This window comes from Pyxicephalus adspersus, chromosome 4 (assembly GCF_032062135.1).
Source record: "Pyxicephalus adspersus chromosome 4, UCB_Pads_2.0, whole genome shotgun sequence".
Classification (NCBI taxonomy): Eukaryota; Metazoa; Chordata; class Amphibia; order Anura; family Pyxicephalidae; genus Pyxicephalus; species Pyxicephalus adspersus.
Genome location: NC_092861.1, coordinates 134,152,276 through 134,169,785, shown reverse-complemented (window position 1 = coordinate 134,169,785; position 17,510 = coordinate 134,152,276). Strand labels below are relative to the sequence as shown.

Genomic DNA, 17,510 nt, shown 5'->3' with positions numbered 1-17,510 from the left:
CTAGGTTATGAAAAATTTTGTACAGCCCTAATTTTTCTTGTCATGGATTTGAATTGTACCTGCATTGCTTACTTCCCCTATGCGACCACTTATATAGCCCTTGTTGACATGCACCACTGGAATGGGTTTTAGATGCGGAATGTCAGCCAATATATATATATATACAATAATATAATGTATGCTAGATTTCAACCATGCCATTGGGAAAAAGTGTACACGCATTGAACAGAAATGGTCTACCACCTATTAGCGGTAATAGAGCTCCAGCATGCCAGTGGTTTTATATCAGCACATCTTTAAATGATGTACAGCTGTGCTTTTCCTCTTAGTTGCTCATTCTGTGGCATAATGAAAACTCATCTTCTGATTTCTGAAATCCCGTAGAAAAACTGTGCAATATATCTGTCATTACAATAAACAACACTTAGTTCACCAACTCTCTCGTGTGAATTGTCAGCATGAAATGGCTTTACTTGACATTTCGCTTGTAATATTGCTTCTACAGCCAACCTAATAACATTGCAAAGCTAAAACTCACAATATCTTCGCATCTGAGAATACCATTGTAATAAGAATATAGCTTTTTCTTTTACACTTTTTCAATTGTATTTATTTAAAATGAAATGGATGTGATGCTCAGTTTGGCAGCTTACATCTGTTTTACGCTTCTTCCGTTTTTTTCCAGCGCATTGCCTTTACTATTGATTATGATGGTAACCATACACTCTATGGCAGGACCAGTGCAGCCACAATATTGTGCAACCCACCAACTGGTGTATGAAATCATGAAAATAGATGGGATTTCCTGGAATTCTCGTTCTTTATGGGTTACTGCATTCTCAGATATCTGAACAGGGGTTGGGGGTCATCCAAATGCAGGCATCTCCCACAATGTGCTGTACAATGGCCTTTGCTCATTGAGGAACTCTTATTCATAGAAGGTAATTAAATTCATCTTTTACTGGTCTGGCTTCAGTACTGTGAATTCTGATTGGTCACTGAGCTATATCTATCTATGGAATATATGGCAAATGTAATAAATTTAAATAATTGTTTTTACTCTGCAGCAGTGCCCATTGGACATGTCAAATGCTGCCATGAGTACAGCTGTAACATTTTGTAAAAGTTAAATATTTGTTGATATTGGAGAATTGTATTCCATTTTGAATCTCTGTTGCTGACTTTCATCACAATAAAATATTTTTTTCAAAAAATAATACATTTAATTAAATTGTGGCCTTTATATCTGCCGTGAATTTGACATAAACGTGGTTGCTCAAAAAATCATAATTAAGAATAACTAATTAAAATGTTCCATGTTCCAAAAAAGATAAATATATATATTTGGCTCTTAATTACTAATAAAAAAAATAATCTGCATGACCTAATAAAACTAGACAGGTAAATAAACACTTATTTTATTACAGTTACAGTTTTTTTATTACTATGGTAAAGCTCTAAGCCCAAGTTTTGCTTGAAATGCTGTACTTACGGGTGACCTTGAGAATTCTTGTTCTCAATGTTCTATTACTCTTCTGTTTACCAGAACCACAACTCATGTCTATGTAATTTATTGTTTGTGTTGCTGTGGAAACCACTCATTCAGCTGACACCGGTACTTCATAACAAATGTGCTACATGTTGAAATGCATTATTAATAGAAACCTAATAATTAATATTGGACTTTGCAGGGTCAAACCATGCTAGAAGGCCATCTTCCATATTGCTTTGATAATCACATCACATCTGGCCAGTTCATAGTGTTGTTGTCTTTGGTTGGGAGAATATTTTTTGCTTTTATGTTGTTTTTTTCTATTTCAGGTTGTATCTGCTGTTTTGCTATAGCTTTGTTGTTGCAGGTGACAGTGAATTCTAACAGATATATCTCTAATTCCTGCCCTTTAGTCATGGCAGTACATTTAATATGTGACCTGGTAATGCCGATATTATATTTGTTGATGCCTATTTATTATATATAGCATATAATATATAATATACACTGCATAGCCATAAAAGACACATGCTAATATTTTGTTGGATTGCTTTTAGCTTTCAGTACACATTCACAATGATATCATTTCATTAAGCTTGTGTAATGTCGCATCATTTATTTCAATCCAGAGTTGCATTTGTTTTTGCCAAAATCTTCTATTGTTGGTGAATGAAACATTGTTTAAGATCTTCTCCAACACTTCTCAAATATTTTTAGTAGGATTACAGTCTGGATCCTGGGGTAGCCAATCCACGTGTGAAAATTATGTCTCATGTTCCCTGACCCACTCCTTTCTAATCTGAGCCCGATAAATTCTGGCGTTGTCATTTTGGAATATGCCCAAGTTATTAGGGAAAAAAATCCATTGATGGAACTATGGAACTGGTCTTTCACTAACTTTAAGTAGTCAGCTGACCTTTTTTGGGGCACATGACAACACTGAACCTAGACCTGGACAACGTAAGCAATCCCAGGTCATAACACTGCCCCCAGAGGCTCGGGGACTTTTTTTGGCCAGGCAGTGTATATTATAATGTAGTACTAGTACTGGAATTTTTTAGATATAATGTTTCATTAGGTATAATCAGTGGAAAAAAATGTTCATTGTTTTTCCAGTTACAATGTCATTTCTACATGTACAGAAGACACTTTCCTGTTTAATATTTGAATTGGGATATAATGGTTCGGTCAATAAGGTGATAATTTGATGTTGCGTTTAGCTTATAATATTTTTGGTTAAACTATTTCACAGGTTTTATTGACAAATGATCTATTACTCTTTTTATTAATTACTATTTGTTTTACTAATAATTTTTATTCCTTTTCAGTGGAGGTCCTATTGCAAATGCCAGTGTCACCTCCTGATTATAAAGATCTTGTATCTTGCATACCTGTGCCTTGCAAGACTGGCTGTGTGATCTGACCAATTGGACACAACAGGGCTCCAGGGCTCAATTCTCTTTCTTTTTGGAGATGTCAGGTTGTAAAACTATTTTTTTTTTGTCTACATCTTTGTCTCTAATATAGACCATTAGAATTAGTTAAGTTAAGTTAATTGGTCCACATAGGCTGAGACTCCAACAAGATTGTGATACACCTAGCATATGTTCCAAACCTTGCATGTTTTCCTTTTCTTTTCCTTTTGAAGTTTCTTTTTGCACCATTAGCTGGGTTTTTTTTTATTTAGTGTTTTCATTCCCATAACCATTTTACTACATCTGATTTTACTTCCAAAATATCAAATATTTCTGAAATTGCAACTTTTCAACATGAGCTACTTTTAACGATAGAAGATCTTTCTAAAATGCTGCTTAACAAACATGATCAATACATATATTTTTATGATGACCTAACAAATAACATGTTTGAACAGCAGGAACAAACACTTTCATTGACTATGTAGTTGCTTAATTGGTAGCAGATGTTATATTTTCCTGTTGATTTCCACAGGGTAAACCACAGAGTATAAATGAGGAACACTGCAGGGGGTCTGTCAAAATGGTGCAGTCAAAGCAAAGAGAAAATATTGCTGAACATCTCTAAAGTTTTATCTTTTAAGGTGGTAGCAGGCTACACCTTTCCTAAAAAAAATTGTAAACTAAATACTAAAATATAAAAAGTGCTTTAGGAGAAACTTCTAGAAAATTATCTCTTCTCACACATTTAAAAAAGATGCTACCTGTAAAACCCTTCCGTTTAATATATAGCCAATTCTTAGTCCTAAAATGTAGTTCTTTTTATGTATGTTTTCTGTGTTTTAACTCTTCCTGTCTCCTTAGACATCTTTTTAGATTTAAAAAAACTATTACATCCCATCAAAAAACTTCTTGGTGCCTTTCAGTTTGTTGAGCATATCCAGTGAATGCAGTGAGGTATATCTGTGTAAAAAAAATTAATATTGTTTGTATTTCTTGTTTGTCTTGAAAAGATACAGCTATATAGGGAAAAAAAAGAAGTGGAAAGTTACATGAAGTTTCTTGATTTGAGCTGATTTCACCTGCACTGAACTTTGTACGTTATTAATTACAGAACTATGTGTGATTTTTCTGAAATATAATATGGGTTGCAGGGTTGCCGTAACACAACACGTGTGGGCGGATGGAAGATGTGAGTAAGCTAATGATGTCTTGCTAATACTGACCACAAACATCTTACGAACTTTAAGGCACATCAGTTATTAACTGCTTCACAACAAGAAAGTATTGCACCTGTATAATCGGACCGACTTAAAGTGAACCCATCACAAACACGGGCAGGAAATACAAACTATTAAAGTGAACCCATCAAAAGAATAGGCAAAATATCTGATCTGAACCAAAGAAACTTTGCAGTGGAACTCAGGCATTCACTTATCCTCCTTTCACTCCCACCCAGGAGAAGTTATTTTGTAAAATTATTGGACTTGCACAGGACTTTGGGCTTCCTGAGTCTCATGCTCATTCATGCCTGAAAGTGCTGGGTATTTCTTTAAAAAAGGTATTTACCTGTTTGATGGCCTGTGTCTCTATCATACTCTTGACATTCAGCACTTCTGGGAGTGTTGGCTTCCTCCACATGCTGTGGTTTGTTCCTCGGACTCATATATCCTTACATGACTCAGCAGTGAGAACAGGTATGGAGGAAGAAGTCCCAGTGAATAACGAGTCCTCCAGGAATCCAACACTCCTAAAGGAGTTAAATACTTAAGAGCTTGACTAAGAAAATGCTTCCTTGTATAGGGTTTCTGGCTTCCTTCATTCTTTGAAGTCTACCTTAGGAGATGTGTAGATATTGTTAGGTGCCTGCACTAATATTCTAATAGAATTTTACATTTACATTTTTTTACAAATGTCATTGGAGAGTCCACCATGCACACCAAGGTAGGCAGTCACAGCACCACAATGTTATATCCATAGCACAGCTACTGAAAGTGGAGAGCCCTTACATTGGGCACCTGCTGCTATCTGCCTCCATACTAATGCATGCTCAGACTGCAACTGACAGCACATCAGCCCTCTAGTAAGCACCATAAGAATACATTTTTCCCTTTATCATATTTAAGTGAGATTTTTTTTGTGTACTTTAGATGAAGACTCCTTTTTGAACTTCTAGAAACAAATCCACCAACTTATATATACTCTGTATACATCACACAACTGATCAATCTACTTAGATACATACTTCTTTCCTTGCAATATTTAGAGACCCTCCATACTATATGAGGATTTATAAAACCTATGATTAAGACCCTCTATTGGTTTATTGGATACAGAAATTGGACTGTTTTGACAACTTCCACTTTCAATTCCACTCGAATACCTCTCCTGCAGTGTTGTTGTATATTATCTGTTTGGTTCAACCTCTCTGTTGGTTGATTTGAAATCTGTAATAGCACTATAGTTGAGGTATATACAAGTTAACTAGCTGACATACATAATTTGAGAATTTTCTGGTAAATTATGTATTTATACCTACAAACTTTTTTTTCTGTTATATAGCCACTCAAATTATAGCCATTTTTCCCCTAAAGAAGCATTGTTGGATACTTAAGCTACGTACACACTTCCAATTATTATCGTTGGTAAACGAACAACGAACAATCCTGCACGATATCTGCGAACGATCGTATAGCACCGATCCTGTACATACAGATAACGACACGATCGTTCGCAGATTTTGTACACACGATAGATGCGATCGTTTGAACGATACAGGAAGTGACGTGCACCACAGGAAGTAAGCGAACGTTCGTTCACCGCGCATGCTCAGACCATGGACGATCAATGAACGACCGTACACACGATAGATGGTAAACGATCGTCGTCCAATCCGATCCGCCGGTCCGGTCGTTCATTTCCAGCGACTATTCTCGTTCGTCGGCGTCGTTGGTTACTTTTTTTACGAACGATTTTTGCCCAATCGATCGTTCGTTCGTCGTTCATTTCCAACGATAAAAATTGGAAGTGTGTACGCAGCTTTAGACTACCCAGTAATCTAAATATATGGATAAATTGTATCTTTTTTTCAAGGGATATTACACCTTTATGGATATTTTTTTAATTTAATTTATTTACATGTTAAGGCAACAGGTAATGTTAGTGTGCTACAACTAAGAAGCCATGTTGAATAATTTAACACTTTCTGTCCTTTTTAAGCTATTTTCTGAAGAAAACACCTTACTTACTTTGTCAACTAATCTCAAATGAAGTATGAGTTTCATTTTTTATTTTGTCTGGTATAGGAATAGGAATGTGGCAATACATTTAGGGAAAATGGCTATCTCCTTCTCCTACAACTTTTACCCAACTATACTTTGAAAACTTTTGGAAATTAAATTTCGAAAAAAACGTATTTGCTGCTGACAAAGTAAATGTAAACCCAATCAATAAAATGTCATATAAACTTTAGCATGTTATTGTTCTTTGTAAATGAATTACATTTTTCAGGCAAAATCTGCAGCTTTTGTGAAAATAATCTGATGATCCTCCCATGAGGATCTTTGTTGAAACCTTTCCCATTCCCAAGTCTACCAAGTACCCTCCTGAGTTGTCATGCAGTCATATGCACTCCTATTGAATATTGCAGGCAGATATGCTGGCATATATTGTGCAGGCATATTACGCTGTTGTTGCCATTGCTAATCTTGTCATAGAGATAGGGTTTATATCTACTTTAAGTAAAAATTCAATAGAAAAAAAAATGATGGAATGGAAAAAAGAGTGTTCTCGAGAAAACGTACTTAAGGACAGCACAGTTTGAGCAAAGAAGGTAAATATCTTAAACACAAACAAGTGAGTGAATTCATTATCAGGTTCCACTGTACTTGTCATACAAACTGAATCTGTGAGACAGTGACAACTGCATCTTAGGATACTAGGCTTGACAAGTGAAGATACTATGTGACAGGGTACTGTGCAGGAATTGGCATACACACCGAATGGCCTCAATCCAAGAAACCGCTGTGCCTAATTACAAAAAAAAAATTCAAAGAAATTTCAGCCTTTCCCGATGAAATGTCTTATCTGAAAAATTCAAGAAAAGCCTATACAGAGTGAGGCTGCAGACTTTTAAAGTCTCTTCTAAGCACTATTAATAAAAGGCCAGGCTGGTGTTTAGAGGATTTAAGCCCTCACCTCTTGCTCTAATATACCCAGCACTTACAATTAGACTGCTAATCCAGTTCCTGCTCCGGAAGTGCCTGCCGCAGATTAAAAGGAGAATGTCTTACAAAGACAGCACCTGTAGCTGTCATATCGCTTCTGCCAAGTACTTGTCTCCACAGACATGTCACTGGCTAATGTGATCCCAGAAGCAGAAACATCATATCAGTCGGATGAAGAGAATGTGACAATTACAGACAATGTGTGTGTGCATTCCCCTAATAGATGGGACCCCGGTTAGACAAAAAGGAAAAGACCAGACAAAAATATTGTATTTACTAAATCCTATACCAGTCAATAAAACTGCTTTAAATATATATATTACTAAAAAGTATCAAACCAAAAGAGAAGGATATATGTCTATTTAATGAGGTAAACAGCTGGAGGAAAGAATAGAGTCTGGGTGCTCAGATGTTCCAAATAATACGTCAAATGACATGAGAAACTTGGAGGTCTTTTCAGGGGCAATTCTAACCAAGTTGCGTGTTCTGTCTCTTTCTATGTATATTTATATGTACATATATTCCACACACGCATGACAAGCTGATCTAAGTGATCAATTTTCTGTGGATGTGCGTAGACATTAGAAAAGCTTGGCAATAGTAATCCAAACAACATAAATATGTAAATATCAATATGTGTATATTCTATTGCATTCATTAAGCCAACATCTACGTTCAAGCGCCAAAAAAACGCAGCCAGTGTTATGCAGTTTTTTATCTAATAACATCTCTTAACATTCTCTCACAGGATCAAACATTTTTAGAAGGCAGGTACTGACAGCCAATAACTCAGCATAGGATAGCTGGGCAGAAGCATGAGTTGTGAATTGATGAGGCTCTATGACATACCAGGAGGTACTAATAAATGACCTCTGCCCTGAGAAATCTCTTCAAAAAAATCAGCCACAGCTAAAAGCAAAAAAAGCAGATCAGTAGACCTGGACAAATAATGAGACAGGTATGCTTGACTCACTAAAGAACCTTCAACACTAACAAGCAGCTTAAAACAATACAGAAATAAGGGTAATATGAACTTTGGAATGGCCAATAATCCAGAGTTTAAGTTGTAGCTTTTATTCACCCCTGAAATCCATGCAAAATCAAAGACTCCAACATATGTAGCAGTACAGTTTGTACAGTAGATTTCCCTTAACATCCCCTTTCCAAGAAACAAACCATGGAGTAAAAGGAGATTTTTCTAAAATAACAACATTTCCTAATTTGGAAAGTCGTCACCAGCTGTCTCTAGAACAGGGTTCTCTATGTCCCCTAACCTCCTGGAACAATTCAGAAATATTGGATATTATCTTCTATTGAGCTGAAGACAATGTTCTTCAGGAACACCAATAGTAAGGGTCATTCATTCCAGCACAATGAAAACTAGATATGACTTCCACATTCTATACATATTTGAGAATACAAAAGTGTTGGTTTACAAGCATTTTCTTCATTTTACGATTGAAGACTAAATTTTACCATAAAAATACCTTTTAGGAAATGTGAACAAATTTTAAGAATTGTGTCCCCATGTGAAATATTAGGACTTCTTCAAGAAGAGATAGATGATCTGCATATCTGAAAGGGGATATGGCATTCTATTATAATCATCTTATAGTGGTGTTTTCTTTTAATAATTCTTCTAAAAAAATCACTGCAATGCACAAAGTACATAAGTTACTTGAGAACTGTAATAAGAAATAAGCACTGTCTTCTTTTACACTGATGAACTAGACAGTATGATAAGAAATGACAGGCAATTGTGATATCTATTATAGGAATGTTCCTTTGTGATCTATTCAAGAATCAGCAGAATAATACACAATGCATGAAATGGGCTAAAATGGCAATAAAGTAGCTCAATTAATTCTCCCACAAAGGCTGTTAGATCATAACCTGACAAATTCCATTCAGCTTCCAGTGTTTATTACCTCAACAATAGGCAGTTATTGTCAATACAATAAATATTCTGGAAAAGTCATTGCTGAAGGCTGGTATTTAGATTGGACAAAGGTGATGAATTGTAACCAGCTATTACCACTGTCTGCTCTGTACTTTACTCCCTAGTTTATCGATACAATGGAAGATAAGGTGTAGCCTCTTTGGAAGATATCCTATTAGAGCATCTAAACTCAAGAATATCTAAACTTGAATATAGTATAACTTACCATTTCTTAGATTTAGGGACCGCATTAGTCTTTTTCAGGGTTCGGCCAGTTACATACATCATATCCTAGTGTGACAATGCGTACTTATTCCATTGCATTTTTTTTGGAATACTGTTGTCACCCTAGGACAGGAAGGGTTTAAAGACACAGAGCACCTCCTTCTTTGTAGCACAGGAGGAGTTGTCCATAGAGAATGCTGGGAACAATGCTAATTTTTACGAGTCAACAGAGGTAAAGAACACAATTGGCTTGTAAGATTTCTGGCAAGATCAACAGGTTTAATAGTATTGGATATTGTAATATATGTGCATTATACAATTGTTATTGCATTTATCTAACAAATAAACTAGAATAAAAATTGCAAAAATTTCACTGTTTCATATGGATTGCCATATGAAAGAAGGAAGAGTGTCTACAATCCCTAGAAGCTTTATGTCATGACTTAAAGACAGGACTAACTTTTATCATTCCCATGGGCCAAACATAGCAATAAAGAGCTCGTAGAGCTGCCATTAAAGTGATTTTGGTATTTTGCACACTTTGCCTACACTACTTTAAAGTTAAGAAATGTCATATATTCATGTTTCAAATTCAAGTTACAGCAACAAATCATTTTCAGGGTCAGTTATATACAATAATACAATACAGCCAGCTTTATTGGTGAATTTTGGTATTTTCATGTAACACAGGACCAAAAGCAGTTCAGCTAGAACTCATGTATTAATCATTAACAAAAGGGCAGCAGAAACTCTATATATGATTGCAAGGTGGGTCAAATTTGGCTCCAAAACATGTTAACAGCAACCATTTAGCAAACCATTGCTAGCCATTTACTTAGCAGCCATATTGATATACCATTATACCACAAGCAGAAAGACAGTAAATGGTTCATTACTATTACTGCAATATTAATATGTAAATACCAACTAGAGCAAGAACCGCAGTAAATATCAAGGCATGAATATTTCACATCAGAGTATTTAACGTTCCTCTACCAGATGACATCAGAGGAGCCAGCTGCATCTAGCAAGCTATTTTTTCTGTCACTTTTTTGTCCACAAGGGATAATGGCTTATGTGTTCCTCTGGAGCTCTCGTTTTCCTCATGATGCCACTTTGTGCTCTGCACTACCTCATGGGGATTAATGTTCTCCCTTTAGCAGCTGCATTGACAGGGAAGAACATTGATTTTACTCCCCTTTTTATGAGGTTGACCATGACAGCTCCTGCCCTACAGCACAGTAATGTTCAAAAGAAACAATATGCCTGTACGTGCCAAAAAATGCCTTTCTCGTCAGAAAATTAGGTTTCAAAAGAGAGTTTGCTGCAACCTAGCAAATAATGATTTGTTTAATAGAAGAGGCCAGAGCATCACATTGCTTCTCAATGACTGGACAAGTTAAGTAAATGTGAGCTCACTCTAAAGGTAACACAATAGGGTTCTATGAATGTGTACAATAATAAAAAAAGAAGCAATTTAAATCCATGTGGATTTGTATAGCTAAATATAGTAAATCTTGTGCAGGATTTCGTATTTCTTCTAGAACAGCGTGATCTGAATTTACAGCACTGTTTTTAGATAGAACATCCACAACACTTAAAGACTAGAACACATCACAGATGCTATAATACTTTTTTAAAAAAAACGACTGAATATTTCATTTGACAGCAACAGGTTTGGTTTTAGTTAAAGCCCAATTACTTGCAAAAATATTTTTTTTTAAAGGGAGTCTCAGCCAGGGCTTTAAAAAATAAAAGCACAGATCTGCCTGCATTGCTTTCTCTGAGTCTTTCCACCAAATTACCTCCCTGTGTTCACATGTACTCAATCTTCCAGGTTTAATTATGCTCGGTGTAATTCATCCGGTAAGAACACGGGTACAAATGTACTGCAGGGCATCATGAACTCCCTACTTTAGGGTACACCACCTACACTCACATTGTATGGTGAATTGTAATGACAGTAGCATTACTTTCTGTATCAGTAAAGTTCTCCCATATGCCAAGAGAAACAGGAAGAAGAACCTGCTTATCATGTAGCAGGGCTAAAGATTTAGGAAAAAAGGTAACAAAAACAGCTTAATCCCTTAAAAGGTGGGCTGAGCTGCTATGGGCTAAATTAATAAATGCAAAATCAGAAATATGTGGTGAATAGAAAAGGGAAACAGAGCAACAGCTTTAACCCTTCTAAATTTTAGGCACTGACACAAAGGAAATAAGAAGCTTGTTATTTATCATTTTAAACTGTATAGATAATGATAAAATATCAAGATGAAGAATGTAAATTTTGTAACCAGCTTGGTTAGTTGTGCCACTAAAACAGTCTTTCTAGACCTTTTGACATGGGGGAGTCCTTAAAAAACCTTTCAGGTCTTCAGGGAACTTGTGCTATAATTACTATGCCCACAACTCAGAGTATATTAGTATGGTGGTCAGTAGAAAGAGTGCCTTTTACATTGCTGGCCATTGGGAAGAATGTCACCCTTACAAAAATTCAATGGTGTCACCTAAACTGGACTATGAGTCACAGACTGCTCATTGCACAAGGAACCCCTAGCAACCTTTGGAGGAACCTAAATTTTCCATGGAACCCTGATTGAGAAACATTGTATTAGATTTTTGGCTGCCGTGTATGGAAGCATTTTATCAGTGTATGGTTATTAAAATAACTTTCTGCAAAGGAGGGGTCATCAAAATAGAATTTTAGGTGCTAGAGCTTTTTGTTGCGTTGTTAAATAGAGGTCGGGGCTGTTTGATGTAAAAGGAATTTGTGGCTGGAAAGATAACTGGGAGGGGGATATAAATTTAAATCAAACATTTTTCTGGTTAACTAAATATTGTTTGTATTAAAATCTACAGAATATATACATTTAGAGTGGTGTTTGAATGCTATTTTAAGCCCTTTAAGTCAACTAGATGTGTTTTTAATCCCATACCTAACAGACTAAAATAACTACAACAATCTTGCTAACATGACCAACACAATTCTGTACATAACTGAGACTCAAAAGAAGCTCCAGCACAATTTCCTGAATTAACAACATTTAAAAAGCTGAAGAAGCAATAATGTTTATAGTTTGACCAGATCAGGATATTAAACAATGTGTACTTAGGCTTAATCAATCTTTTGAATTGTTAATTTCAGTACTGGAGTGGGTCTAATAGAAGCAAACTGTTACCCACAACTATTCTTGCCTGGCACATACATTATTTACAGCAAGGTATATAAGATAACTTATTTCTGATTTACAGCTAGTAGGGCCCACAATGGTCTGATAGATTAACAATGTAAGTGCATCTCTTATAACAAAGTGAGGTGGTCAAACATCACATAAATCAATGTCATTTCAGAACCTTGAACCCCAGACTAGTGCTGAATCGAAGTACTTGAGCGATTACACCTTATCTGCATGAATGGGAGATAAAGAGTTAAGTCATCAGCATGAAAAGGAGGTCTCAGTAGCTCAATGAATCCTCCTGCCAATGTATGGAATGTTTACTGTGATTACATGATTCTGTGCTTAACTACTGTGCAGCAGCGAGACTTATGTACTCTTATACTTTAATAGCCTTAAAAATCTGGCTCTTTTGTATGAACTGGAGCACAATACTTTAACTTCAGAGTAAAGCAGCTTAAACCTCAATATAAACAAAGCTAGCAGGCCAATCCACCATAAATGAGAACCATTCATTTTTTTTAAAGGAGAATTTTCAGGTTTTTCACAAAGTGTTTATTGTTTTAAAGTAATAAAGATAAATTAACTGTAGAGTCTTCATGCTCCTATTTTTTATCAGCACAAACATTGGTTCATTATGTGCCAAGAACACTTTAGCAGTTTGCGAATGTAAGGCCCTGGTCAGAACCAGTCCCCCAATCTAGGACACAGTCTTCACCTTTAGTAAGCCCCCGCTCAGCCTTGGGAGACTGGTTGCGTCTCCCAGCACTTCGTTGCCCCAGGACTTAATGCGCAAAGGATGGTGTCTGGAGATGGCCTGGCAGCAGACCAGGAGCACACAGAAAGAAGTACCAAGATTCCAAAAGACAAGTCTAGAATTCAGAGCCAAAACTCATAACTGATAATCCATCCACTAGACGAAGAACACAGGGGCAAAACACAATCAGAGTCGGGTCACAGGCAATAGGTCAGTCCAGGCAGCACTAACTCGCAGGGTCATAAACAGGCTAAGTCAGTAACAGTAAATCAGCCAAGAAACTCTCCAACATAGATTAGCCTAGCTCAACGCTACAAAAGGGACTGGTACCCGGGGGCAGGGAGGCTATAAAGTCGCAGTAGCTAATGGCAGGGCAGGACTGAGTTGGGAGCTGATTGGACTCTAAAATCCCCTTCAGCTGTCCACAGCCTGACAGAGTGGTGCTGGGGATGCAATAAAATACATCAGGTTGCACAGCTAAATGGAAGCAGGGGCAGCTGCTATCTTAGTTCTCCTGGCTGCCGCAAAATACATCGCTGGGCAGAATAAACCATGTCTTATACTGCGATGGCGCACAGCATGGAATCCCCGGACAGATAAACATCTCCTAACACCGGAGCAAGTATATGTACCAGGTTTGCTCTTTCATGTGAATACAAAACATAGAAATGGGACATGTCTCTCCATCCTACATTTCTGCTCTAGGGTAAGGAGAATACCCATGACTGCACGTTGATTCTAACTTCAACAGTGAGGCCACCATGATTTCCTCCCTCCTGTTCTTGTATTGATTCTTTAGGCCTCTCACACAATATTTCTTGAGTTCATCTATTCTCACATGCAAATATCACACTTACATAAGTAAAATTCTTCTCCTACTTTGAAGATAGACATGCTTGCTCTTACTCTAATGTGATCCTTCAAGGTTCCTGAAAGCCACTGGTTTTCCTCTCTTTCTTAAACTAACTTTCTCTCTAAAACGTGCTGTCTGCACTCTCTGATGTGAACACCTCTCTAATGGTCATAGAAATAACATGTGGTACACACACAATCTGCTGTGGAGAATAAACTTTAACTTTACTTAGTCAACTCATCAGCTGTTATGGTATGGAAATGTACATCCTACATGGTACCTACTAGTTTATGACAAGCCAAGAAGAGTCTTTTTCTAGGAAAGGGTATTTTAAGTTCATGAAACTAGACATTGACCAAAGCAAAAAAAGAACTGCTCACTTGTTTGTCCTCAACTGAACCATCAAATAACTGTTGGAAGCCTCATTTACTTCCTTTTGCCTGTCTGGCTTCTCTTATGCATGCTTGCAACCGCCCGCTTGACCAAGAAATCTCTTCCAAAGCAGCAATCTACTTCAGTAACCCCCATTAATTAGTGTCTGGCCACAGGGTATTTCAAGTTTCAAAATAAGAATTATAAAACATTGACACAAAAAAATTTTAGAATAAATACCGGCTCTACATTCATGTGGTTGTCCAAACAAACACACAATATAGATTACTTTTAGAGTGGTCAGCAGGGGAAAGGAAGAATAAATGAAAAAAAAGACAAGTGTTAATTAAAACAGACTAGAAGCTCCTTCACATTAATTAGCAAATAATACTGATATTCAGCAATATGGACAGCATTTTATCAAAACACATTTGTGCGTTAATCAAGCATTAAGGCAGAATACCAGCTGAATGTAGAATTGGCTTTTTACAGACTTTAAGGGTCCCATTTATACAGTGCAGCAAAATTTTAATATTTTATGGATATAAAACTGTAAAATAAAATATTTTCAATGTTCAAGTGAAGGAGGAAAAAATGGTGAAAAGTAGCCATGCTACTGATAAAAAAAGAAAAAAGGAAATAAACACATCCGCTGGTTTTCTCCAGCTTTTCTCTGTAGACAATACCGGAATATTGGACTTATTTTACAAATGACAAAAAGTCTTTATAAACAGGAAATTATCTGCAAAGCAGAGTTAATGAATGATTACAATGTTCTGAACTATTATTTTCTCAATTACTGTATTAAATTAAACTTGTACTAAGAAGGTATAGTAAGAGGCTGCCCCTGCTGACCTTTCCTTCTGAAAATCTTAGTTATTTGATCCTAATGCTGATCGAATGGTCTTAGTAAATTCTGGGTAGCGTCATACTGCAAATTAACACATGTATTACTCCAAATGCATGCATTAGTATGTTGAACTCACCGGCACTGCAGTGCACAATAACATACTGGCATAATAACACACAATAACATACTACTAAGTGTTTGGTGATCTGTTTTGGTGCATTGAGCAAATGAATGGTCTGCTTTAACGTTAACTGGCAACACAATGTGAATTAATGAAATGCACTGGTATGGAAAGGTCTGAATGGGGTCGTTAAATTACTGAACTGGGATAAGTATGTGTATTAGAAGTTCTGACTTTCCTAAACTGAAGGAATGGCATCCTCTATGTTTTTCTCCCCCATAATATGTGTAAAAATAACATTGAAATAAAGCTTTCTTTTAGCCATCTACTTTTGTATATACTTATTTACTTGTGTTCTCTCTGTCAACTATCTTGGTGTGATTTATCTACAGCCTTTACAAAAAATGGCTTCTCGCTGCACCACAGACCAATACCTATTAACTGTGTTGAACAGTCACTCATGCGTAGCCAAACTTTATAGGCTGTATATTGTCTTTGGCATTATAAACAGCTGCACTTGCTGTTTTAGCACATTTATAGTTGATCCGTCCTTATTATGCAATATGAGACAATTTATTGAGTTATTTTCTGAAAGGAAAATGAAACAAGGCTTACGGAATTTACTGTTTGCAATGCTTTAAGGTCTTACTAGTGCTTATGTCAACAATGAAACTGTTACAATAAAACACTATGTAAAAGTAGGATGAGTATAGTTAACATACAAGGGAAATATGGTAGGTTATTTGTATGATATACATGGTATGATATGCAATAATTCAGAGCTGCTAAACAGTGATTCTCTATATTCCACAAGCAGCCTGTACTATACACTGCTGCACAACAACCACGAGTTCGAGCATATTGTGACAACTTTGTAGCAAGAAGAGATAGAAAACACTGAAGCCTAAATTATACTTGGAATTAATATTTTATAACACTATGAAGAGCATTGTTGGCTTAGTTGCTAGCACTCTTGCCTTTGTAGCACTAGGTCACTAGACCGGGACAATATGTGCAAGGAGTTGGTATGTTCCCGCAGTGTTTGCATGGGTTTACACCAGTCACTCTGGTTTCTTCCCACATCCCAAAGACATGCAGTTAAGTTAACTGGCTTTCCTTTAAAAATACCTGTGTTAATAACATATGACTATGGTAGAGACATTAAACTGCAAGGCCCTCTGAGAGACAGCTAGTGAAATGACTATAGGCTTTGTAAAGTGCTGCCTAATATGTTGGCACCATATAAACACAAGTAAATAATAAAAACTTCTGAAATCTAAAATTACAATTGTTGTTTGAAAGATGCCATTAATGACATATACATGGAAGCGCAGTGAAGGTGAGTGTTAACGAGCATTGGGCTGCAAAGGTATTTTTTTTTTTTTTTTCCACTGTACGGCCGGGTAACTCCGTTAGGGCAGGGATCAGCAGCGTGCTTCCTGGTTCAGAATCGCGGGGGCGCGTGTGCCGGCTTCTTAGTTTCAGTTTGGCTCTGCACTGCACCCAGGAGGAGACACACACTGCAGCCAGCATCGAGGAGACACACACAGGATCGGCTATCGGGGGATGTCTTATTCACGGGTGAGTGTCTTATTTTAATTATTTTATCAAAAATCGGGGGTGGCCTATTTAATGGGGATGGCTTATAATCGGGGAAACACGGTATTTGTCGTATGAGACGCACCAACTTTTCCCCCCCAGTTTTGGGGAAGAAAAAAAGTGCGTCTTATACGGCGAAAAATACAGTAGTTTTGCCTAACCATAGACACAAAAGCTTGAATGCCCATGAAAAGTGGCTCTAATGGACCAGTTTCTTGAAGAATGTCAGTCCTTTCATGAACTATACAAACTTTTGGGCAAGATTTTAGAACCCTAAACTTTTAAGTATTAGAAGCCCACACTTGATACTTATACTTGGACACAAAACATAGTAAAGTTTTACATTAAACATTTGTCAAAAATGCATAAGATCAAGGCTTGCCTTATAATATGGATATAAAAAAAATGAGTTGCAGAGAACACTGCAAGCCTACCATAACAAATGTATCAACAGTGTCCTAATCTGCTTCTGCCGCACGGCATGA

The 17,510-nt window shown here is 36.7% G+C and overlaps 1 protein-coding gene across 22 annotated transcripts in view; it reads right to left on the bottom strand.

Moving 5' to 3' along the window:
* NRXN1 (neurexin 1) overlaps nucleotides 1-17,510 on the bottom strand; it is an 892,798-nt gene that overhangs the window by 664,358 nt on the left and 210,930 nt on the right. The gene's annotated exons all lie outside the window — the stretch shown is intronic.